The sequence below is a fragment of the Loxodonta africana genome, chromosome 1 (genome assembly GCF_030014295.1).
Source record: "Loxodonta africana isolate mLoxAfr1 chromosome 1, mLoxAfr1.hap2, whole genome shotgun sequence".
Classification (NCBI taxonomy): Eukaryota; Metazoa; Chordata; class Mammalia; order Proboscidea; family Elephantidae; genus Loxodonta; species Loxodonta africana.
Window position 1 is genome coordinate 105,048,340 of NC_087342.1, and position 26,981 is coordinate 105,075,320.

The 26,981-nt window shown below is 43.0% G+C and overlaps 1 protein-coding gene across 26 annotated transcripts in view; it reads right to left on the reverse strand.

Moving 5' to 3' along the window:
- The window catches only part of TRERF1 (transcriptional regulating factor 1), a 257,062-nt gene that overhangs the window by 145,643 nt on the left and 84,438 nt on the right, over nt 1–26,981 (reverse strand). For 22 of the 26 annotated variants that reach the window (XM_064286054.1, XM_064286007.1, XM_064286052.1 and 19 more), the window contains one exon: nt 12,329–12,411. The exons of 3 other annotated variants lie outside the window; for them this stretch is intronic. The gene's annotated coding sequence lies outside the window, so the exon portion shown is untranslated. One more of the 26 variants, XM_064286079.1, reaches the window with a different exon arrangement.

A 26,981-nucleotide genomic window follows, 5' to 3' on the forward strand; every position in this document is an offset into this window, starting at 1 on the left:
GTATATATACGTGTGGATATATGTATGTGGATATATGTGTGTGTATCTATATATGTGTATATATGTATGTATATATACACACACACACATATATGAGCATGTGCTGTAAATGCATAAGGAAAATGTATGGGGAGATTGTTATCAAATGTTGATAAATAGTTCTCTCTGAGGAGTGGGATTATATGGGTGACTTTCATTTATTTCTTTATACTTTTCTACATTTTATAAATTTTTAATTTTGAACATGTATCTTTTTTATTTTTTATGTTATATTATGGGAAATTTCAAATACATACTAAAGTAGTAAGAATATAATGAACCTCTATTTACCTGCTGCCAAGCTTCAACTATTCTACATGGCTGACCTTATTCCTCTATATCCCTCCGTGTCCTCTACCCACAATGGATGATTTTAACATAAATCCTTTATATATCATTCACCCATAAATACTTAAAATATGTATCTCTAAAATATAAGGACTTTGTTGAACAAGAGAGATGCTCAGTGACTATTTGTGGACTAATTTATTTTTCCAAATAATAATCCCAAGTGTATTTTTTTTACATTTTCAATCCATCTCCCCTTCTGCCTCAGTGGTAAAGCTTATCACCCTCTGAGCAATGGTAATCCATCCAATGCAAGCGAGCCTTCCTTCCATCATCCTACAGTTGCAATCTTCTTTAATCCTCCTTTTTATTTTTTTTAATGTAATGTGAGTACATAATTGAAAATTTACAAATGAGAAAATAACAAAAGAACCACCAATAACGTCACCTCTCACAGTCACTGTTACCAATATATACACTTCCTTACCACCTTCATTACCAATAGACCACTTGCGGTCAAATTAACCCCAACTCATGGTGACCTCATGTGTGTCAGAGTAGAACTGTGCTCCACAGGTTTTTGTAAATTTTATTTTTCTTGAGAATACACACAGCAGAACATACATACAATTCAGTGACACTGCTTACATTCTGCAAGTTGCACAACCATTCTCACCCTCCTTTTCTGAATTGTTCCTTCTCCATTAACAAAACTCATTGACCCCTAAATTTCCTATCTAATATTTTGTATTGCTGTTGTTAATTTGATCCCATATAAGTAGTTCTTTAAAAAGAACAATGCTCATGGCAGGCATTCTTTACTAACGAAGCTAAATCCATAGGGTTTTCAATGGCTGATTTTACCATCTACATTAAAAAAAATACTCCCTGCCATTGAATCAAGTCCGACTCATAGCGGTCCTATAGAACACAGTAGAAATGCCCCATAGAGTTTCCAAGGAGCGCCTGGTGGATTCGAACTGCCGACCTTCTGGTTAGCAGCCGTAGCTCTTAACCACTATGACACCAGGGTTTCCCCATCTACATTACCCCACTGCCGTCGAGTTGATTCCGACTCATAGTGACCCTACAGGACAGAGTAGAACTACCCAATAGAGTTTCCAAGGAGCCCCTGGCAGATTCGAACTGCCGACCTTTTGTTTAGCAGCCGTAGCACTTAACCACTACTCCACCAGGGTTTCCAAACCACTGCTGTCGAGTTGATTCCAACTCACAGTGACCATCTACTTCAGGAGTACATATTTTTCACATGATCATAGTAAGTGAATACAAGTTTCAATACTATTTTGTTGTTGTTTTAGGTGCCATAGAATCAATTTTCAACTGATAGCAACCCCATGTGACGGAGTAGAACTGCCCCATAGGGTTTTCTTGGCTGTAACTTTTACAGGAGCAAATTGCCAGGTCTTTCTCCCTAAGAGCAACTGAGTAGGTTCAAACTGCCAATCTTTTGGTGAGCAGCCAAGAAGTTTACATTGTTATTAAGTGCCCTTGAGTTGGTTCTGACTCATAGCAACTCTATGCACAACAGAATGAAACACTGCCTGGTCTTGTGTCATCCTCACAATTGTTGCTGTGTTTGAGCCCATTTTTGCAACCACTGTGTCAATCCATCTTGTGGAGGGTCTTCCTCTTTTTCGCTGACTTACTTTACCAAGCATGATGTCCTTTTCCAGGGACTGGTCCTTTCTGATAACATGTCCAAAGTACATGAGATGAAGTCTCACCATACATGCTTCTAAGGAGCATTCTGACTGTACTTCTTCCAAGACAAACTTGTTCATTCCTCTGGCAGTCCGTGGAATATTCAATATTCTTCGCCAGCACAATAATTCCAATCCTTCAATGCTTTTTCAGTCTTCCTTACTCATTGTCCAGTTTTTGCACGCATACGAAGTGATTGAAAATACCATGGCTTGGGTCAGGAGCACCTTAGTCCTCAAGATGACATCTTTGCTTTTTAACAGTAGGTCTGCCCAATGCAATACATCCTTTGACTTCTTGACTGCTGTTACGATGGGTGCTGGCTGTGGATCTACGTAAAATGAAATCCTTGACAACTTCAATGTTTTCTCCATTTAATGTGATGTTGCTTATTGGTCCAATTGTGAGGATTTTTTAGTGTTCCATTTCATTTTTGACAACTTCCAATTTTCCCAGAATCATACTTCATACAGTCCATGTTCTGATTATTAACGAATGTTTACATTTGTTTCTTCTCATTTTGAGTCATGCCACATCAGCAAGTGAAGGTCCATCCATGTTATTAAGGTCATCTCTACTTTCAGGAGGCAGCTCTTCCCCAGTTGTATTTCCAACCTGAGGGGCTCATCTTCCGGCACTATATCAGGCAATGGTCAGCTGCTATCCGTAAGGTTTTCACTGGACAATTTTTTCAGAAGTACATTGCCAGTCAGTCCTTCTTCCTAGTCTGTCTTAGTCTGGAAGCGCCACTTAAACCTGTCCACCATGGGTGATCTTGCTGGTATTTGAAATTCTGTGGCACAGATTTCAGCATCACAGCAATACAGAAGCCACCACAGTATAACAAACTGACAGACAAGTGGTGGAAGTTAACACTAAATACATGAAAAAATACTTACATGTGAACGGTATGAAAAAACAGCAGTAATACCTACACATGTATGCATCACCCAGCTTAAGGAAGAGAACTTTACCAGTCCCTTGGATACCCTCGGGGGCGCCTGCCTGATCCTAACCTCTCCTCCTACCACTAAGCTGAATTTTTGTCTATTGTTCACTTGTTCTTATGGGTTTTATAGCATGTGTAATGGATGTCTAAACAATATAGCATTAGTTTTGCATGCCTCCAAATTTTATGTAATTGGAATCACACTGCATGTGTTCTGCAATTTGCTTTTTTTTACTTAATACTATGTTCCTGAGATTCATCTGCGTTGATGTATGCAGCTATTGTTCATTCATTTTAACAGCACAGCTATATAGCTGTATTCCAGTGTATTCCACAGTGAGATTATACCACAATTTATACTGCAATTTCTGCACATAAAATTATATTGTAAATATCTTGTCACTTTGCTACATAGTCTTCAAAATAATTTTTAATTATAGTAGAGCATTATGCTGAGAGAAGGGCTAATATTTTATAGTTATCCAACTGTTGGACACTGCGTGTGTGTCTGCTTTGTAAATAACGAATCAGGGAGCATCTCTGTCTAAATAGCTTATTAAATATTTTTGCAATATTTCCTTTGTAAGTGAGGGCAATGGGAGATGGTTCACAGAAATGGTATTACTGGGTCCAAATGTATGCATAAATAATATAGATTTTGAATGCATTACAAAATTGCTTTGTAAAATTGCAATACTACCAGAATTGGGACTATCGTTAAAAGTGGTTTTTTATTTCTTGGGGTAATACTTAAAATGGAAGGAGCCCAGTGCTGCAATAATGGTTAAAGGCTCAACTGCTAACAGAAAGATCAGAGATTTGAACCCAGCAGCAGCTCATCGGAAGAAAAGACCTGGGGATACGATCTCGCAAAGATTATAGCCTAGGAAACTCGGTGAGCAGTTCTACTCTGTCCTATAGGGTCGATATGACTCAGAATCGACTCGACAGCATACAACAACAAAATGTTCAATGGTACTGTACAGCTGTTTTATTTTGCATATCTTTTATTAGTACTGAATTTGAACATCTTCCATATATTTGCCTAGTATTGTATTTAGTTACCTACTCAATGTTCTACGAAGGATTTAGTACTTTTCTTTTTAATCTATACGAGTATTTCACATAATAAAGATACTAATTCTGTCATGGTTACTGCAAATCTTTTCCTAGTCTGTTGCTTCCCCATTGGTTTTTTTTTACATGAAGACATCTTTGATTTCCCTGTAGCTTAACTGGCTATTCTTTTCCTTTTCCAATACTTTTCTTTTGTTTCTAAGCAATATTCAATTCTATGGATTTCCTACGCCTCTGCATTTTGCACTTAATTGTTTAATCCATCTGTAATTCATTTTGGTGAAGCCAAAATGATTTTTTCCAAATTGCTAACTAGGCATTCAAAATTATTTACTGAATAATTTTTCTCTTCCCCACTGATTTGCAGTGACTTCTTTATGGCGTACTAAATTATTTATGTGAGGGTTTACTTCTGAGCTACACTAGTTCACTTTACCTACTCCTTCCTCCTAAGCCAGCACCACAGTATTTTACTTAAAAAGTCTCCATAATGCATTTCAATAATTTGTTGTGGTACATATTTTAAGGCTCATCTGACACCCTCCTCCCAAAACAATGTCAGAATTCCCCTTGAAGTTCTCATCTATTTACTTTTCCAATCGGACTTACATTCACCTTCTGAAATTTAAAACATCCTCATGGGACTTTCAAAGGAATGGCAGTGGGCCCGGGAACTAACTTCAGAAGAATCCACTACCTAGAAAGAGAGTTTCGGTTCATCTCTTTAATTTTCTTTTTTGGTCTACAACTAAGCAATATGTAATTAATGATAATTTTATCTAATATTAAATATTTCATAAAATTATCATTAATTATAGATTTCTTAGCTGTAGACCAAGAACACTTGCAGAGATTAACTATTTTATGACTTTCTGCATTGGCTAAAGCTTAAAGAAACAATGTCTAAAAGTACCAGCCTTGTTTTGATCTACACGGTAACCAAAGACGCCTTCAGGGCTTTTCAATAAGTACAATGCTGATAGGCTGTATGAACGCAACCTTCCTTATCCTATTAAGGAATGGTCATCTTTTATACTCCCTTTTAAATGCTCTGTAAAAATTGGAAGTTAGATTTGATTTAAATGTGCTTTTGGAATTAATCAGGTTATTACCTATTTTTACTTAACCAATTCACGTGAATTATATGAAAAAACATAAATATGTCTATGAAGCCATTCTTGCATTCCAGGAATATAAACTATTTGGTTATGGTGGAGCAGTCACAGATTCTATTGTTGAAATCTGTTCACTTGGGTTTTATCTGAAATTTTTACATTCCTAAGTGAAACTGGTATACAGCCTCCCCTTTGGGGCTTGCCAGCTTTGATATGAGGGTCATGTTTGCTTGACAGAATAATCTGGAAGTTCTCCATCTTTTTTCTAAATCCTGGAACAGTTTATACAACACAGGAATTATCTGTCCCATGAAAGTTTAAAAGGATTTTCAAAGGCCTTTATATGTTGTAAAATATTCCACCTGGCCGGAGACCGCCCACACGTGTGTTTGTATGTGTCCATGTGGAATTACCCCGTGTGTATATGTTCATAATGACACTATAAGATACTGATCTCAAATTAAACAGGGAACAGCTTTATTACCATTTGTTGCCTTTTTTTCTCCGTGAAAAGGGAGTAAATGGCCAAGATGATGGAGTGCATGAAAAAAAAATTTTTCCCAGGCTTTGGCTCCAAAAGCCTCCTTTTTAGAGGCACATAAAAAGGGGGCCACAGAAGGAGGTCGAGGAATATTTAATACTGAATCTTTCAAATTTCACTGAGGCTGACCAAATTTGGCAACCACAACTTTACCACTGATGCATGGAACTAGGAAGCCTAAGATCTAAAAAGACAAAGAGGTCACCTTGTTTAACCCAAGGTCACCTCTAGTTCTGTGGTAAAAGTCTCCCAACTTTCCACTCCACCAAGCCATTGTCTCCAGCTGTAGGACACTTCACCTCTTTCACAGCAATGAAAGCTTGTAATTTCAGGGCTTTCTCTATCGCAGGACTCCTGGACTAATAGCCCTGAAAACACTTCAAAGGGACCACAAATAAAGAGTCATAGTTGTGGTAACAATGTCAAGAACAACGCTAAGCTACAGCTACACAGATCACAGTCTGGTTTAGAGTGGGTTATACCTTGAAAGAGACAAGAGGTAAATAGTCTAGACAAATGAAGAGCGAGTGTTTGCTAGAACATGCAAGAACTGTGCCATATGAACATAGCTGAGCTTATAAAAAGGACTCAGACAGTGCACCACACCCAAGAATGCAGTTGTGAAGCAGGAGTAACGGCAGATGTGAGTATGCCACAAAAAGGCCTTTTTCTTGAGAAGACACGTCTTAGTTCATGCCCTTGTCTACAGAGCATCCAATGAAAAGCTAAGGATTCTGGCATAGGACACCTTTTGTCAGCCAAGGTGATGGGTGTTAGGATCAACCCCTCTTTGGCATGAGGATTCTGTGATTCCATTCCAAGATTTCACACAGGCATGTAAACTGCCTTTTCTTTCCCTCAACAAGGACAGGGAGGTTGCTTTCACACCAGCCATGGACTAACAAGAAACTTAATCCCTTGCTGGAAGGCAAGACAGGTTTGTGGCAATGTCAAGCAAGCGTATGAAATGAAGCAGAATGATTAACATTTTATTACTGTTTTGGGTGCCAGGGGTAGCTGGGTATATGTATGGTGGTTTTTTTTGTTTTTTTTAATGACTCCAAAAGGCATCTTAAAAAGTCATACTATTTTGGCAGCGCTAAGATGCATTGTTGCTACAAGTACTAACAGTTGCCAGCGATTGATTGATGCAGAAGCTGCTTTTCTCACGGGCACCCATTCCTGTCTGGGGCGCAAACCAAGTTTCTGGAGGTATGCTCACGCATTTGCATGCACGCGTGTGTGTCTGTGTCTGTGTCTGTGTCTGTGTCTGTGTCTGTGTCTGTGTCTGTGTGTGTACCTGTCCACCCACACAGGCATACCATACCACTCAAGGCCAAAACAAGTTGAACTGATTTATCATTTTTAGGGTTAAACATGAAAAAAGAAAACCTGTTGACACACCTTTGAATGTGAGTTATGTAGTTATCATAAGATTTTCCTCCAGACTAGTGGAAAATTAAACAATTCTAAGTTAATGACTTGAGAGTAAATAGTTCTATGTTAACTGAATTTTTCAAGACTTGTGTTCAAGTCAATTTTTCCCCATCCATTTAAATCACATGAATTCCTAGGCTCCAAGAGATGGTTTATATGGGCTCTCTCTTGCTCTCCACTCTCTTCTTCAAAAAAGTCTAATTTTTCCCCCTAAAGTTGCACATTAAGCAGATCACTCTGTATCTCTAGGTGGCTGCCCAATACCTGTTATGGGCAGATGCAGGGCAGTGCCCATCGTTGATGTAGTTTTCACAGGTGATGATCATCAGAAAAATAACACTGCAGTACTAAAAGTTGGATGCTTTGAATTTAAAGGTTTATATGTTTTATTCTTAGATTAACTTCTCCTACTATTTTGGCATCAAGGCAGTCCTCTCTTTTATGAAATACAGTGATAGATGTTAAAAAAATTTTTTAATGACTTTCCTTGGCAAAATAAAAAAAAAATTGGTAGCCCTAAGCTAACCCCTACTCCCTGAATAATTTTTTGATACTTTGCCTGGTTCAGGCAATCTAAATTTGAGAACTACTTCTCTGTAGCATCCCCTGATTGAGAGTTATCAGCTCTCATCTAGTCTAATTTTAGTCAATACTCAGGGGAGGGGGAATGAAAATGTTACGGTCTATAAATTTATGATCTATAAAGTTTCTGATCACTCTGGAACTTTTTCTCTATGCACCAGCCCCTCACTTTAATCTCCCCCTCAACCATCCTCAAAGCTGCCTCCTCCTGGTTTTAGAACAGAAGCGACAGGGTATGAAGGTCATCAACTATTTAAAAGGTTTTTCAACTATTTACATTATATCAATATATTGCATGTAAGGAGCCCTTTTTGGTGGCTCAACGGTTAAGTGCTAGGCTGCTAACTGAAAGGTTGGTGATTCAAAACCACCCAGCAGCTCTGTGGGAGAAGGACCTGGCGATCTGCTTCCATAAAGATTATAGCCTAAATGACCCTCGGGGGCAGTTCTATTCTCCTACATGGGGTCGCTATGAGTTGAAATTGAGTCGATGGCATCCAACAACAATATACTGAATAAAATTAAATAATCCCTATGTTCCCGGGATGGTATCTGCTTTTAAATTATTTATATGCTACTTAAAATTTTCTTTATTTACACGTTCCCTAAAATGAATTCTAATTAAAAAAAAAAAAAAAAACTATAAACACTAAATATTTTAATACCCTTATTTACCTTGTCTCTAACAGAGCTAATCGGTGACAGATATCTGTTGTGAAGAAAGCTAATTTCCTAGACTAAACATGCACATAAACATGTGAATGTTACACTATTTTGAGATATATGATACAAATCAAGGTAACAGTTACTGGACCAGTCACCGGGCTAAGTACTTTACTTGGCTATCTCAGTTAATCCTTACAGCAAACCTATCAAGTAGGTGCTATTCTTATCCCCATTTTATAGAAGAGGTGATAAATGAGGAACCTTATTACTGTAATTTAATCTCCACCAAACCAGAATTTAGGCTCAGTGTTTACTCTGGCTATAAAAAGACTGAATAAGCAAATGAGGAATTAAACTGGACTACGGAAGACACATTTAACCTGCTAGACGGCTCCGTGTTTTAAGACATACTGAAAAACAGACGCTAATTGCAAACCTTTCAACAGTAACTTTTTGGGTCATTGTTGTTAGGTGCCTTCGAGTTGATTCTGACTCATAGCCACTCTACAGGACAGAGTAGAACTGCCCCATAGTGTCTCCGAGGAGCGGCTGGTGGATTCGAACTTCAGACCTTTTAGTTAGCAGCTGAGCTCTTAACCACTACGCTTTGTTAAAATACTGTATAATTCAGATTTTGACTAATTAAAAGTAGCTGTTCCCTCTATCACCTTACTATTACCCCCAACAATTAGTCCAAATTACCAGTTGCCTTCCAGTTGACTCTGACTCATGGTGACCCCATGTGTGTCAGAGTAGAATTGCACTCTGTAGGGTTTTCAGTGGCTGATTTTTCAGAGGTAGATCACCAGGTCTTTCTTCCAAGATGCCTCTTGGTGGACTCCAACCTCCAATCTTTCAGTTAGCAGCCCAGCACTTAACCTTCTGCACAATGTAAGGGCTCCAGTCCAAATTAGTAGGACTTCACTGAATTTCTATCAACGATACAGTATGGTGGGTGTCAGTTGCTGCCTCCTAATATCCATTTCCCTCTTCCCCCAACAGTACCGAGGACTCTGTTCACTCCCCTACCCTGAGCTCCAGTGTTATACAGGGAAGCTGCCCCTTCCTCCCCCACTAAGGGAAAGGCCAATCAGAAAAATCTCCAACCCTGCCAATCAACAGAGGGCATTCTCCCAGCCATAGGGATTGGTTTAGGAATGGGCACATGACTCAATTCAGGCCAATGAAATGCCAGAGTTGGTTTGCTGGGGCGAGACCAACCCTAAGAAAGAAAGATTCTTCTCAGACTTTTTGTAAGAGTTACTAGAAGTGATGCTTTCTTTCCATCTGGCCAGAGAAATGTGCAAAAATGGACCCAGGAACTTTTGCAGCCATCCTGCCTTCACAAAAGAAGCCATCCTGAGGATGAGCTGAACTCGCAGAAGAGTAGAGAGATGGAAAGAAACTGGGCCACTGATGACATCACCCAGCCACTGTTTGCTACCGGCCCTGCAGCCACTCCATCCATATCCCTGTACTTTGCGGGTGCATGAGCCTATTCATCCCCTGAGCTGTTGAAGCCCTTCTGAGTTAGGTTTCTGTGATTCACAACCCAAAAGAATCTGAACTGATAACTGGGGAAACAAGTGCTAATCCACAGCCTTCTCTTGGCACTTGATCAGGGTTTGCTTTGCATTGCTTCTTCACTGTTGCAAATGTTTTGTGTTGTTTTTCCAAGAAAATCTAATAGGTTTTCAAGAAACCCTTTAATGAATTACTGAGCAACCGTGGACAAGTCACTTGACTTCCCTGAGCCTTTTCAACTATAAAAACAATGAGGTATGACTGGAGATTCCTCTCTCTCCTTTAACCCCCTCAGCCAGTAGCTCTATGCAGCTGATAGGAGGAGGCAAAAAAAGTTTCACTTAAACAAACAAAAAAAAACTCTCTTTGGATTCTAAAATAGAAGCATCCCTTATAATATAATCCAAGTAATCTGTCATCTCGGCCATGTCAGACATGTTCCATTTCCCCTCTAGACCCACCCCCCTGAGGCTTCTCCTCTCTGCTCCGCACCCCAGAGGCTCTGATCTTTGTGGGCAGCATCAGTGGGGCTCCCTTGCCTTCTGGCTTCTAGGTGAATATGGCTAATGGGAGGCACCCTCAGGAGACCGTAGAACAGAGAGGAGAGTTCAGTGAGGCTATTTGTTCTGGCTCTTTCCTGGCCACATTGCTGTAGGTTGTTTGTATCCCTCTATCAGAGATGGCTTTTCCATATAACTTCTCTTTTGCTAGTGGTGTAGTGGTTAAGAGCTACGGCCGCTAACCAAAAGGTCGGCCATTCAAATCCACCAGGCACTCCTTGGAAACTCTATGGGACAGTTTTACTCTGTCCTATAGGGTCGCTATGAGTCAGAATCAACTCAACAGCAATGGGTTTCGTTTGGTTTTGGTTCTCTTTCCCAGTTCTGGTAATCAATCCCTCCCTTCTTCCTTTCCGGACTGACAAGACAACAAATACGGTACTGCCTCCCTGAAATTATAGCCCTGAGATGCTTCGAGATCCCTTATTGGTTCCTCTTAAATCTGCCTAACCACTGCTGTCAAGTTGACTCCAATTCATGGCGATTGCACGTGTGCCAGAGAGAAACTGTGCCCCATAGGGTTGTTAAAAAAAAAAATCAAACCTATTGCCGTCCAGTCGATTCTGACTCATAGCGACCCCATAGGACAGAGCAGAACTGCCCCATAGAGTTTCCAAGGAGCGCCTGGTGGATTCGAACTGCCAACCTTTTGGTTAGCAGCCATAGCTCTTAACCACTACGCCCCCAGGGTTTCCATAGGGCTGTTAGTGGCTGATTTTTTTGCAAGTAGATCGCCAGACCTTTCTTTCAAGGCGCTTCTGGATGGTTTTGAACTTCCAAGCTCTCAGTTAGCAGCCGAGCATATTAACCACTTGTACCACTAAGGGACTCCTAACCCTGCCTACACCCGTATAAATAATAGTCCCTTCACGAGAGTAGTGAGCCATCATGTCCTACCGGAATCCCAAGACACAATGGCTTAAGAATACAATCGATACCAGACACAATTAAAAAAAAACAAAAACCTGAATCAATCAACTCTGAGTCTCATATAAGAGCAATGAAAAGCATGGCACGTGCCAAGAACAAAAACCAAAAAAAAAAAACATACGCCAAAAGGATCAAATCAGACATCCCCACTCTTCCTTCCCACTGTTACTGAGAATTAGTGGAAAATAGCCACCTTGCTAGACCAGGGTTTTAACCTCAAAACACAAATAAAACTATTTATACAGAGACTTGTTAGCCTTTCAGACAGCTTTGGTGTGGAACCTGGCAGAGGGACTGTGGCTGTGTGCCCATTTTGTAGAGGGACAAACTGAGCCTGGAAGAGATGAAAAGTCACTAGAAATGCTCTAGGGTCAGCTCAAAGGTTCCTTGGTGCTGACTCTGCCTCTGGTAGGCTCTGCAGAGTTTCTCAGAGGCCTTCTGTGATACCATTTCCCAGCATCTCTGAGTCCCTCTTAGCACTTCTAGAGCCACCATCTACGAACATTCTGTGGGTCCTTCAATTATTCACAACTACTCTGCAAAGTCAAGAAAGACAAGACAGGCCCTGTTCCAGAAGATGCTAGATTCCAACTGGTGGATCCCTAACCATTGACCATTTCCCAGGGAATGTTTTCCAGAAATCTATGGGTGTCCAAGAGGAGAAGAGCCTTCCTCTCCTTCTCAGGGTATTTCCCACACCACAAGGGTTGCTTCGTGAGAATATTTGTTCTCCTTGTTCTTTCCAGGTCATGTTGCTGTAGGTTGGTTATATCCCTCTACCATACAGCTTCTCTTTCCCAGTTCTAGTCATCAATCCCTCCCCCTTTCTTAAGAAACAATCTTATGACTCCCTTCCCATAAGGCATTCAGACACCAAGAATTCCAAAGACGCTACCTGTTTCAGGGTTAAGAAGCTCAGTATTTCAGGGCTGTCCTGCTTCCGGGTCTTCCTCTTTCAGCATCCTCCAGAACCAGGGCCTATAGGAGTGACCCAAACAGCACATTGAGGATATTTGGTTCAACATGGGAACAGGTAATATCAGGCAGGGAGAGGCTGGGGAAGGAACCAAAGATGGAGCCCTGAAGAACCCAACAGCTGATGGACGTGCCCAGGAGAAGGATGCAGCAAAGGCTGCTGAGGAAGGTCCCTGAGGGAGGAGAGGATTTAGGAGAGGAAGACATCCAACTCTACTCTTCTAGTTATTGAGCCCCAAAACACAGAAGCCATCATGACCCCCATCCTTCCCTCATACCCCACATCCAATCCATCAGCAAAGGTGTCAGCTTTATTGTCAACATACAGGTAATCCCCGATTTATGATGTATTCAAGTTAGGATGAACTGCACTTACGACCATTTGTTTTTGTTTTTTTGTCCATTTTATCAACAGTAATATGGGCTACATACAATGTTGCAGTGTGTAATTTGCTGACATCATCATTCTCAGATGTTCACTTGTAGATGTTCAAAGATATTGATAATAAAAGGCTATAATAATGAAAACTTAAAAAAAAAGTATTCGAGTTACATCAGAGCCGACTTAGTGATGGGGTCATTGGGACGGAATCCTACTGTAAGTAGGGGACTGACTACCTGTATACACACTCTCGCCACTTCTTACCACCTTCATCGCTACCACTTTGGTGGATGCTTCCAACATCTCTACTAGGTTATTGCAATAACCTCTTAATAGGCCTCCCAACTTCACCCTTGCCGTTTTCTAATCCATGTTCCCCACAGCAGCCTAAGCGATGACTTAAAAATCACTTCTCTGCTCAAAACACTCCCATAGTGTTTTAGCTCTCTCAAGGGAAAAGCCAAAGCCCTTGAAATGACCATATAACCTGGCCTGGCCCCGTCTCTGACCTCCTCTCCTACTCTGCCCTTTCCCAATTTCCTGCAACCACAATGGCTTCCTCAAACATCCCAAGCAGGCTTCTGCCTCAGGGACTTTGCACTTGTTCTTCCCTCTGCCTGGAACACTCTTCCCCCAGGTATCCTTTACTTCTTTCTGTTTTGCTCTAACATCACCTTCTCAATGAGGCTTTCCACTTGCACCCCAGTACCCTTCCTATCCCCCTTCCCAGTTTTATTTTTCTCTGTAGCTTTTATTATCACCTAGCATTTTTTTTCCATCTCTCTTCCCTAACCCTAGAATACAAACTTCCTGAGAACAGGGACATCGTAACATGCTGTGCTCCAGATCCTAGCACACAGTAGGTGCTCAAGAAATACTTGTTGAAAGATTTATTGTGGTATCAAAAAAGCCAAGAGAGTTGCAAGAAGGAGGAAGTTGTCCGCAGTGTCAAAAGTAGCAAAGAGAAATAGAAAGATAAGCACTGAAGCGTCCGTTGGATGTGGCAATATGGAGGCCACAGGTTCCACAGTTCCTGAGGAAGGCAGAAGCCCTTCCACAGCAAAATCCAAAGTCCCTCGTGTGTACAGGCACAGCTCCCCAGGCAGAAGGCCACCTCAGCGGGCTACATCAGCATGGATGGGATGCCAGGGAGCAAAACCTGAGGGCAGACTCTTCCCAGATGTCTGTCTGTGAGGGGAGAAGAAAAGGGAATGACAAGCGAGGAGGATGAAGGTTTGAGGAAAGACTGCAGTGCTGAAGGACTGAGGGAGGTCAGGTCCAGGAGGTATGGGGGGTAGGGGGTTTATAGGGAGAGGGTTCTCTCTGGAAGGAGGAAGGGTGTGTCTTTCTCTGAGGGGAAGGAAACCAGGCAGGGATGAGCCAGGATGCAGATAAACACAGGGGAGGGGAGGCGGAACCTGAGTAGGTTTGCTGCTCAGTGACTTGACTTTTTTCCACGAATAAATGAAGTGAGGTTATTGCCTGAGTGGACAGAGAGCAGACGGGGAGAAAGGGCTCTACGGAGGTGGGGGGTGGTATGGAACATCCTACTGTGGGGAATCACACAGATGCACCTGAAACTGAGTGTCTCCTTAAATCTCCTGCCTGTGGCACCTAAACCTAACTCGCCTTGCCCTGGTCTGGCCCTGTTCAGCTGTGATGGGAGAGACAGCTGGGCTGGCCAGCACCACTGAGGGCAGGCTGAAACTGTTTTTGTTGTGTGCTGTTGAGTCGATTTTCAACTCATAATGACCCCATGTGACAGAGTAGAACTGCCCCAAAGGGTTTTCTTGACTGTAATCTTTATAGATGCGGACCGCCAGGTCCTTCTCCTGCAGCACCCGAGTGGGTATGAATCACCAACGTTTTAGTCAGCAGCTGAACACCTACCCAGCTGAAACTAGTGGCCATGATTAGTAGGCACACAATCTCTGCAGGCTGTGGGTTTTTCTCTGACAGGTTCTCAGTAGCCTGGGTTTAGGGGGACCTTCCTCCAAAAACTAAATTTGAGGACCCCTAACAACTCCACCCACTTGTGTTTGGGGTGCATGCACCCAGACTCCCAGATTCAAAACCTATGAGTCCTCACTCTTCCCAGGCAATAACAAAATTATGCCTCTTACAATGTGAGAGGACTTGTATTTACTGAGCACCTACTATGTGCTGGATGCATTACAACTAAAATCCTCACACAATCATCCTGCGAAGTATGTGTAGCCTCTCTTTACAGATGAGGACCCTGAGGTTTGATGAGATTAAGTAACTTGCTTAGGGTCACACAGGTAGCAAGCGGTAATGCTGGGATTTGAAACCCTGTCTGTCTTACTTTTCCATCCGTCCCTCCTTTCTATCCACACAACCACCGCTAGCCCAAGCCCTCAATATTTCATTCCTAAAATTCAACATGATAAATGTCTTCGAACTCACCTCCCAGCATCCCCCATTTAGAATCCACACATCCAGACAAATCTTCTTAAAGCACTATTCTTCCCTATTCCTGTCCTATTCAATCCACAGACATCCCTTGGGGCCCTTCATGAATGATGCAGATGTCCTTCAATCTTGTTTCCCACAGGCGCCCCCTATTCCGCCTCCTCCAGTGTGCTCCTCACTCTTTTCATGCACCCAAGGCCCAACGCCTGGCACATTCTCCCCTGCAGTTCACCCCAAAGAAGGCCTTTCCCTCAGCCCTTTCTTTACAGCCCTACTCCCCTGTTCTCCTGGGCAGCACCGCCCCTGCTTGCTGAGCTCACTGCACACAGGTTCCCTTGGCAAGTGTTCCATTCTGTCCATGGAGTCTGCAAACCCCTTGAGGGTGTTGAAAACACTAGGAACTGCCCACCGCTCAACACAGTGTCTCAGATAATAAACATTTCCTGAACACAACAGTTCTGATGAAGCTCAGCTAATGTAACTTCAGAAGTTTTCCATGAAATACAGGAGAACTGAGATTGGAGAAAGGGAAAGAAGCAGGGACTTCTTGAAGTTTCTGGAAGCACACCTCTTCTTCCTTTGCAGGAGACACCCAGAGTCTGGCCCCTTGTAACAGCTATTCCAATATGGAGGAGAATGGCTGGGTTTAGCTCTCCCTCTTCTTCCTGCCCCTATGCATTCAAGGTCTTGGTACCCTTTCTTAGCAGCCCTTCCACATGCTTCCATAGACATAGATATCCAATCTTCCTCCCTCTTCAAGGGAAGAGTTTGAAATGTGAGAAACCTGGCTGAGTGAAGAAGCTCACGGTGACCGGCAGTATGGTCAGTGCTGGGTGCGCCCAGAGGCAGGAGAAAAGATCCTCTCTCCCTGGGAAAAGGTGCCTGGGTGGTGCAAATGGTTTGTGCTCAACTGCTAACCTAAAGGTTGGCTGTTTGAACCCACCCAGTGGTGCCCCAAAAGAAAGGCCTGGCGATCTGCTTTGGTAAACATTACAGCCGAGAAAATCCTACGGAGCACAGTTCTGCTCTGTAACGTATGGGGTCACCATGAGTTGGAATCAACTAGACGGCAACTAACAACAGTCCCTGGGAAATTGCAAGTTGGCCCTAAACCACTTCAATCATCAGCCGTGGACCACCACCCAACAACTGGGGGATTCCCCGGGTCACAGAGGGAGGATGGCTAGGAGAAGTAAAAGTCAGTAAATCATTTAAGGGTCATCAAATCACCCCCACAGGTAGAAGAGGCAACACATGAATAACAAGCTCCCGAGAGAAAACTGTGGGAGTCAAGGTGACACTGCCCAGTAAGATCTGCAATGAGAAATCAAGATCCACCCAAACCAGTGGAACTAAAGGGGCAGCGTGGTCTTTATGGTGTAGTTGAAAGAACAGGAGCTCTGGAGCCAGGTAACCATGCCACCTAATGGCTGTTCAGCCTTGCTCTGGTCTCTTAACCTCTCTGAGCCTGGTTCTGCATGAGCTAATGTGAGGCTCAAATAAAACACGTAACGCATAAAAACATCTAGTACAGTGCCTGGCATTATATAAGGGGCCCAATAAATGTTGGTCCCTCCCTCCTTCCTGCTTTCAGATCTCACAGCTCTCTCAACCCTCACTAATAGGAACAAGTACAGAAGCTCCAGGGCATTTCCCAGAGAGAAGGTTTGCAAAGGAGGACACCAAAGCTTAGCACAGGTGAGAACAAACAGGCTACTCCAAGGCCGGTGTTCCGTGAATGCTCAGGTTTCAAAACACACAGAACTTCGAGCTTCGGACCATACCTAAACAGGAAATTTGTGACAAACTTAAAAAACACACATGTACAACTGCAGGAGATTGCGCACTGCTCAGAAAAGATGAAACCCAGCACTTCTGGAGGGGTCATTGTGGATTAAAAGGAGTGGGCCTGGCCAACACTCCAAATGCACAAAGCTCTTCCCGGGTGTGTCGGGATGCACTCCTGCCCTGCCCTGCCCTGCCCTCCTCCATACCACAAACAAGTGGGGGAACTGGGCCATATCGCATGGAGTTGTTTTGGTTTTCCAAAGTCGGGGTCCTTCGACTCATTCCCACTCACTCCCCTCACTCCTATGTCCTCAGGTGTCAAGGACACAGGGTGTTCTGAACAGCTATCGGGGCTGGGTGACTTAGGTGTGAAGGATCATTTCTCAGCTGGGGGAACTTAGCACAGAAAGAGGAAGTGACGTGTGGTGGTCACACACGGCTCCCAGTCCTCAGCCTCTAGCTGGCAGTCCAGCCAGTATGTTTCATCCAGCCTCCTACAGCTCCACAACCGGATCTGTAGGCTGCCATTTTGTCTCCTCTGAAGTCCTGCCCAGCACCAACATTTTCATTTGTACTGTTCACATGAGTATGGGGCCCTGTAGCTTGCATTCATTTATTTGTAAATTCAGGCAAATTGTGGAAACACATAACCCCCACAGTTTGTGTCCTATCTCCCCAAGTAGAGGGAAAAACTGGAGGCTCTTTCCCCTTCGTTCACCATCTTCTAAGCACCAGTGGATTGAGCCTTCAGTTTAAGTGATATGTTTGGTGGATGTGCTCTAATAAATTTGTTGTTTTTGTTAGCTGCTCTGACTCATGGCGATTCCATGTACAACAGGACAAAACGGTGCCAATCCTGTGCCATTTTCTTGATCGCTGGTATGCCTGAGTCCACTGTTGTGGCCACTGTGTATTCTGAGTGACTTCCAACCTCGGGGGCGCATATTCTAGCACTGTATTGGATGGTTTTCTGTTGTAATACACACGGTTTTCCTTGGCTAGTTTTCTGAAGTAGATTGTGACGCCTTTCTTTGTCATGTGTCTTAGTCTGAACACTCTGCTGAAAAGAAACACCGGTAGGGTCACCCATGGTGGACAGGTTCCATAGGTCTACCCTGCTGGTATCTGAAATATCAGTGGCATGGCATCCAGCATCATAGCAACACGCAAGCCACTGCAGTATGACAAACTGACAGACAAGTGATGGCTTTAATAAATACTCGGTTAATTAATAAAAAACATCAACACATCTCTCAACCACCCTACCTTCCACCAGGTTATTTCCCACTCATCTTTGATTTACTCTCACCAAAGATGGAGATAGGTCCCTGGGTCCACGCCTCCTGGGTGAATGACCCAATTGTAAACTTGGTCTCCTGACTGAACCAGCCATTTAAGCCAAAGTTGTCAGCACTGCTGCCTGCCCCCACCCTGCACCTCCTGCAGTGGTTCCCCCACCTCCCCAAGTTAGGTTCCTTTTTAAAAATGACTCATTTAGGAAGAGACAAAACCAAAAACTTCAATGACAAAGATAAAACAGCACCAAGTCTCTTTAAACACCTCCTACTCCATTTAGAATTTAGATCCGATAAAACCTCACTAAACTGGACCTTCTCATTTTGAGCTTACGGTACAGGCACTCAATTCTTCTGGCAAGAACACTACCAGTAATGTCTTCTCTCTTAACTTTTCAGGGTCTTCCTTACAAAGGGAGGTAGCCTCAGGCCTCTCTAGTTAATAGAGGAAATGAGGGAACATGAGAAAGTAAATGCTTTGTCCATGCTTTCAACTCCTCGGTCAAAAACTTAATTCTTTGATGTTTTATTATGCTTGTAATTTTGATTTATCAAATACTGGACATTATCATTATACCATGGGCCTAAGGAGAATGAGGGGAAGTTTGTCATAAAAACAGTTTACCTCTTGGTATGTAAGAAATTTACATTTCTGCACAGTATTTGAAAGGAAAAAAAATTATATAATGCATTACATGGAATCATAATATTTAGGGCTAAAAAGAGCAACTAGGATGATCCTAATTCAGGAATTCTCAACGTTGGCTGCATTTTTTTAGAAACGTCCCTACCCGCACAGACTGTGAGAAAATTGGACTGGAGTGCGGCTCTGGCGTCAGGTTTTTTTTTTCTTTAAGTTTCTCAGTGATTTTAATGTGTATCCAGGGCTGAGAACCACTGGTCTACTGCAGATAAGAAAACTGAGATCTGAAGAAATGAAGAGGCAGTCCGAGCTTATACAGCCAGCCCGAGACAAAACCAGGATGACACCTCACTTTTGCCAACTCCCAGTCTAGTTCTGCAGTGGCTCAGATTTTTGGTGTTCACAGAGTTGTTAAAAGTTGTTTTTTGTTTTGCTTTTAATTGGGGGACTAACACAGAGTTGCCAACTTTTTGGTTTTCAAACAAGAATATTTTTAAAAACATTTACCAATTACTATCACTGCTTCCTGACAGGTCTCTTGTTCATCTGTATACCTGCCACCCCTGCTAATCCCCACCCAGGTGATAAAGTCTGACATTATCTGCCCACAGTCTCAATCACCTGTTCCTCACCAACAGCCATGTGGCAAATCCAAACAAAACCCAACCAGAACCGGTTGCCACTGAGTAGATTCTGACTTATAGTAGCCTTACGTGTGTCAGGCTAGAACTGTGCTCTAGAGGGTTTTCAATGGCTAATTTTTTGGAAGCAGGTCACTAGGCCTTTCTTTCAAGGTGATTCTGGGTAGACTCAAACCTCCGACCTTTTGGTTAGCAGGTGACAGCATTAACTGTACCACCCAGGGACTCCAAACGAAACCAAACCTATTGCCATCAAGTCAATTCTGATCATAGCGACCCTATAGGACAGCACAAAACTGCCCCATTGGGTTTCCACAGAGCAGCTGGTGGATTCAAACTGCTGACTTTTTGGTTAGTAGCCAATTTCTTAACCATTGTGTCAGCAGGGGTCCACTAAACAAAACCCAGGCCTCAAAAATTCTCTATCTCCTCCTAATCCCACAGAAATCTATTTCTGAAAGTCCTTTCTCTAACCACAAACTACTTCCCAGTCGCTCATACCCGCCCTTCACCTTCCTCATGGTTTACATGTGACAACTAACATTTGTACAAATTACAACAACTAATATGTATAGTCGGCTGTTCCACACACATCATCGCTTCTAAATTTCTCCCTAACCAAGGATGCACTGGAAACAGTTAAGGGTGGCTCCCTCTGAGGAGTAGAATTAGGGGAGAAGGGGCTGGAGGCAGAGCAAGGGAGGCTCTCTTTTCCCTTCAGTTTGAATTTTTGGCAAGCCTATTATTTCACCTGTGTGTGGTAAAAATATATATAATAATAAGCTTGCCATTTTAACCATCTTTAAGTATATAATTCAGGGACATTAATTACATTCACCATGTTGTGTGACCATCACCACTATCCATTTCCAAAAGTTCTACATCACCCCAAACAGAAATTCAGTGCCCCTTCAGTAATAACTATGTCCAGCACATAGTAAACCAAATGTGGACAAAAAAGTCTTAATCCCTGCCCTCATGCAGTTACAACCTAACAGGAGAGATGGATGACCATTAACACAATCACACGAGTGCTATGGTGTGTGTAATGTGTTCAGTGAAGTAAAAGGCATTTGGAATATCTGGAGTATCTCCTAGAAGAGAGAAAAATCCAAAGAAGCTTTTAACAGCAAAATTTACAAGGGCCAGCAGAGAGAGGTCCAAGCAAAGGGCTCTCAGTTGTTCATCTGCTACTTGACCTTCAGACTATTTCCCCGTAATTTCACTCTATCCTTCCGGTGTCTAGGAGAATCTAGGCCAACAGGAGTGGATAGAAAAATAGGAATAGAGAAAAAAGAAATGAAATTAAGCAACACCACACTGAGGCAGGCTGAAGTCCACCAACATCAAGTCTTTGTAAGTGGCCTGGGGAAATTTTTGAGGCAGAGGACATGATGCTTATTACCCTCCTTGATGTCAGCAAAGTTGAAGGACATACACCAATTATCCAGGACCCTCTAGATAAATTTAAAAGTCCTTTGAAACTTCAAAACTCCCCAAACACAGCCTGGCCATGCTCAACTCAGAGGTGCCTGTGGCCTGCGTGAGGCCCTTTGTGAAATCCCTCTGGTGTGCATTGGACCAACGCTCACCTCCTACTCTATAAAAAGACAGCCTGTCTTCTCTCCCCCAAACACTGCAGTACTGTGAGCGCCTACAGAGCTCAGCTCTAGCTTCTGCTCTTCTTTCTTTTAAAAAATCCTCCCTGTTGGCTTTTGTTATGGATTGAATTGTATCCCCCCAAAATATATGTTGTAATTCCTAACCTCTATGCATGTGGTAACCCTATGGGGCAGTTCTACTCTGTCTCAACTGCAACAGGTTTGGTTTTATGCCTGTGGTTATAATCCCATTCGAGAATGGGTTGTCTTTGTTATGTTATGAGGCAGGATTAGTGTAGGGTGTATCTTGAGTCAACCTTTTTTGAGATATAAAAGAGATTAAAGAAGCAGAGGTGTGGGAAGAGAGATGCCATATGAAGATCTCCTAGGAGCAGAAGCTCAGAGACGAGGATCTTCCCCCAGAGCCGACAGAGAGAAAAAGCCTTCCCCTAGAGCAGGCACCCTGAATTCAAACTTCTAGCCTCCTAAACGGTGAGAAAATAAAGTTCTGTTTGTTAAAGCCAGCCACTTGTGGTATTTCTGTTATAGAAACATGAGATAACTAGGAGAATGTGGTACCAAGAAGTGGGGGTGCTACTCTAACAGATACCTAAAATGTGGAAGTAGTTTTGGAATTGGGTAATGGGTAGAGGCTGAAGGAGTTTTAAGGTACCTAAGAGTAAAAGCCTAGATTGCCCTGAAGAGACTGTTGATGGAATTATGGATGTCAAAGGAAATTCTGTCAAAGAAGTGAGGAGAGCCATAGAGAAAGTCTCTGTCGTCCTAGAGAATATGTATGGCACCAGCAACATGTTGCTAGAAATATGGATGTTAAATGTGCTTCTGGAGAGGCTTTAAAAGAAAATGATAAACACATAATTGGACAATGAAGGAAGGGCGATGTTTTTTATGCAGTGGCAAAGAATGTGTCCAAGTTATGTTCAAATATTTGGTGGAAGTGATGAACTTGGATATCTGCCTGAGGCGATTTCTAAGTAAGATCTTAAAGGGGCTGCTGCTTATAATAAAATGTGAGAGGAAAGAGATGGACTTAAAAATGAACTGTGCAAAATGGAAGCAAAACTTAAAAATCTGGAAAATTCTATTGTACAAACTAAGGACACGTGTCCTAGAATTTTCACCAGTTACTAAGTAACTGAGGGAAACCCTGGTGGTGAAGGGCTACAGCTGCTAACCAAAAGGTCGGCAGCTCGAATCTAGCAGGCACTCCTTGGAAACTCTTTTGTTAAAGATTAAGCCTTTGACTGATGGATCTAACCAACTATCGGAGCAGAAGACCCATGAGCTTAGACTGAAGGGTCAGACACAAGACGAAAGGAAAGAAAACTGTCTGCCTCTTAGAATTCTACAGGTAGGAAACAAGGCAAAAGAGCTACATCTTTTCATTGTAAAGAAAAGGACCATCCCCGGAGCAGTCTGGAGATCAGCACAACTGTTGGAAGGAGCACGGGAAACAGCCTTCTGGTTTTCAAAGGGCGGGGCCACGTTCTTCTAGCCTTCAAAGAGTTGGATATTTGCCAACTCAGTTCCAGAGTATAGGGCTGCCGTTAAGGTGTGCCAGGGGGATAGGGCCTCTGCCCAAAGCCGAGGGGGTGGGGCTGCCATGCCCAAGGTGCAGAAGAACAGGGCCTGCCGGGGCCGAGTAGGTGGGGTTGCCACTCAGAGGGACTATGAGAATGGGGCCCGCCCAAAGCCAACGAGCAGACTTGCCGTTCTAGTGGGCCCGGAAGGTGAAGCTGAAGCTCAGGGCCGAGGGACCTCCACCCAGAATCTAGAGAATGGCCAATACCCAGTGTTTGGAGGGCAGCGCCATTGCCCAGATGGTCTCAGAGAAGAGATTATTTTCAAGACTTGACAGCGAATGTAAATAGTTCTGCTGGGTTTTGGACTTGCTTGATGTCTGCTATCCCTACTTTCCCTCCAATTTCTCCCATCTGTAATGGAAATGTCTACTTGTGCCTGTTTTACCACTGTACTTTGGAAACAGATAATTCGTAATCTAAATTTCACAGGTTCACAGGTGAAGAAGAATTTTGCCCCAGGATGGAATGTGCCTAAAGTCTCACCCATGTTTGATTTAGATGATTCAGAAGATAAGATTTGGACTTGGAGTTGATTTAAGACTTTTGTGATTACGTGATTGGGTAAATATGTTTTACATGTGAGAAGGACATAAATTTTGAGGGACCAAAGGCTAGAATGTTATGGATCGAACTGTGCCCTGAAATAAGTGGTTATAGTTCCATTTGGAAATGGGTTGTCATTGTTGTGTTAATGAGATAGGATTAGTGTAGGGTGTTTCCTGAGTCAATCTCTTTTGAGATATAAAAGAAATTAAACAAGCAAGGAAGAGAAGTAGAGATGGGAGAAGAGAGATGCCAGGCCACATAGAGATCCCTCAGGAGCAGAAGCTCAAAGAGACCTTCCTCCATAGCCGACAGAGAGAGAAAGCCTTCCCCTAGAGCAGGGAACCTGAATTCAGACTTCTAGCCTCCTAAACTGTGAGAAAATAAATTTCTGTTTGTTAAAGCCATCCACTTGTGATTATTTCTGTCATGGCAGTACTACGTAAGTAATTGAGGGAAATTCTGGTGGTGAAGTGCTACAGCTGCTAACCAAAAGGTCAGCAGCTTGAATCTACCTGGTGCTCCTTGGAAACTGTGGGGCGGTTCTTCTCTTCCCATAGGGTCGCTATGAGCTGGAATCAACTTGAAGGCAACAGGTTTCGTTTTTTTTTTTTTTGGTTTAGGTAACTAAGACAACTTTCAATGGGCATTTACTAACCAAACAGAAAACCAATTCTCAGATCTATCAGCTCCTATCATGCGGCCCTCTTCCATGGCTACGGCTCTCAATGGGCTCCAGTTAACAGCTCCCTGTCTTCATCCCTTCAGGACTCAGAGTGGTCCTGGCTTCCCCGTGTTGCTGGTCCCTCGGTGCCTTACCATCCCTGTAGGTTCCCTTTTAACCCTGCCCATAGCTCTGTACATAATTCTTTTAATTAAATTCCTTTAACTCTCTTCAATTAAACTTTCTGAGTGTGTGAAAAGTTTGAAGAAAACTCAGGACCTAAGATCTGCACCTGAGAAAGTTAGACTCTCCTTGGAGATTTAGGTGATATACATACTCCGAACAGCTGAGTAATATCCTGAGGGTGTGGCGGTGGATAGTTATCTGCCACTGGTTGCTAAAGGAATGAGGTGTGGGGGCCGGAATGGTTGGGGAAGGTCTCATGGAGGAAGTGAGATCTGAATTGGGTCTTAAAACATGAGTTCAACTGGGTCAAGGGGAGAGGAAGTGGGAAGACCATCCCTAGGCAGTGGGACCAGCATAAATATGTCGTTGACCACAGGGTGGGTGGGGCCACAGAACGGAGGAATGAGACTATGAGACAGTGAAAGGTTAAGAGCAGCACTTGGAAGTCAGATGGAACTTGGTCTGAGTCTGACTCTGCCTCATGTTAGCTGTGCACCTGGACAAGTTTCTAAGCTCTCTCCTTCCCATTTTACCCATTAGTGGCATAATGAAGATGGGGATAATAACGGTTCCTAATTGCTACGGCTGCTGTAAAGATTTCTGTTTTTGTTTTTGTTAGGTCCCATCAAGTTGGCCCCCAACTCATAGAAACCACATGTGCATAACAGAATGAAATGCTGCCTGGTCCTGCGCCATCTCCATGATCGACTGGGAATTGGACTATTGTGATTCATAGGGTTTTCACTGGCCCATTTTTGTAAGTAGATAACCAGGCCTTTCTTCCTAGTCCGTCTTAATCTGGAAGCTGCTCTGAAACCTGTTCAGCATCATAGCGACACACAAACCTCCACTGACAGACAGGTGGTAGCTGTGCTTGAGGTGCACTGGTTCAGAATTGAATTCAGATCTCCAACGTGGGAGGAAAGAATTCTACCAATGAACCACCACTGCCCGCCATAAAACTTTAATGCATGTAAAATGCACAGGACACTCATGCCTGCCATCAATAAATGTTATATTATTGTTGCTACAGTCAAAATTACCCAGCGTCTATCCTGCTACTGCAGGCAGAGCACTCTCAAAACAGCCACCATGCTGGAAAGAAGTGAGCACTGGATGACTGGTCACATCTTAATAACCAAAGACATATAAGGCCAGCTGAGCACTAGAACCCCGGGCAGCCAGGGGTGGGTATTCTCCCCTTACTACACACACAGTGTGTTCTCTGCCTTTCTTGGACCACAACCTACTACACCAACGGGACTCCTTAGGCTTCCAGCTGGATTTGGGAAAAGTATGTATTTTGCCTTCCTCCTGCCTCTCCACAGTATGGTACTGGCTGTGTCCTTTCACCATTACAACTTCTATTGGGGTCCCTTCTCCCCCAACTCTGGGGCTTCCTCCTTTTGGCCTAGGGGTTGGTAACGGCTTTCCACTGCTGCCAGCCCAGAGATGCCTCACCACCCTTTGATAGTTCTTGTAACGCTGCCCACACGTCTGTAAATTGTCCCCTTCACTAAAGTCTCTCTAGTTAAAAACTTTCCATGTGTCAGCCATTTTCTGCTGGGACCCTGATGTATACAGCCAGGACCTTCATTCCTCCACCAAGTATATGGGGCTGAAAGTACAGCCTGTCTTACCCTCCCTCGCTTCATCCCTTCAGAGGCTGAATGTGAATGGCAGTATTTGAGACACAAGCCTCCCCTCTCATCTGTCCGTTTGTGGTACTGTGGTCGCTTGCAAGTTGCTGTGATGTTGGGAGCTACGCCACCAGTATTTCAAATACCAGCAGGGTCACCCTTGGTGGACAGATTTCAACAGAGTTTCCAGACTAAAACAAACTAGGAAGAAGGACCTGGCAGTCTACTTCTGAAATAACTGGCCAGTGAAAACCTTATGAATAGCAGCGGAACACGGTCTGATACAGTGCTGGAAGATGAGCCCCTCAGGTTGGAAGGCACTCGAAATACGACTGGGAAAGAGTAGCCTCCTCAAAGTACAATCAACCTTAATGATGTGGATGAAGTAAAGCTTTCAGACCTTCATTTGCTGATATGGCAAGACTCAAAATGAGAAGAAACAGCTGCAAACATCCATTAATAATCAAACATGGAATGTACAAAGTATGAATCTTGGAAAATTGGAAGTCATCAAAAATGAATGGAACGCATAAAGATTGACATTCTAGGCATTACTGAGCTGAAATGGACTAGTATTGACCATCCTGAATTAGACAATCATATTGCCTTCTATGCTGGGAAGGACAAATTAAAGAGAAATGACATAGCATTCATCATCAAAAAGAACATTTCAAGACCTATCCTGAAGTACAACACTCAGTGATAGGATAATATCCATATGTCTTCAAGAAAGACCAGTTAATACAACTATTATTCAAATTTACAAACCAATCAGTAATGCCAGAGATGAAGAAACTGAAGATTTTTACCAAATTCTGCAGTCTAAAAGTGATCAAACATGCAATCAAGATGCACTGATAATTACTGGTGATTGGAATTCGAAACTGAGAAACAAAGAAGGATTGGTAGTTGGAAAACACGGCCTTGGTGACAGAAACAAAGCTGGGGATCGCATGATAGAATTTTGCAAGATCAACAATTTCTTCATTGCAAATACCTTTTTTCAACAACGTAAGCAAAGACTATACACATGGACCTCGCCAGATGGAATATACGGGAATTAAATTGACTTTACCTGTGGAAAAAGATGCTGAAGAAACTCAATATCACCAGTCAGAACAAGGCTGGGGCCGACTGCAAAACAGACCATCAA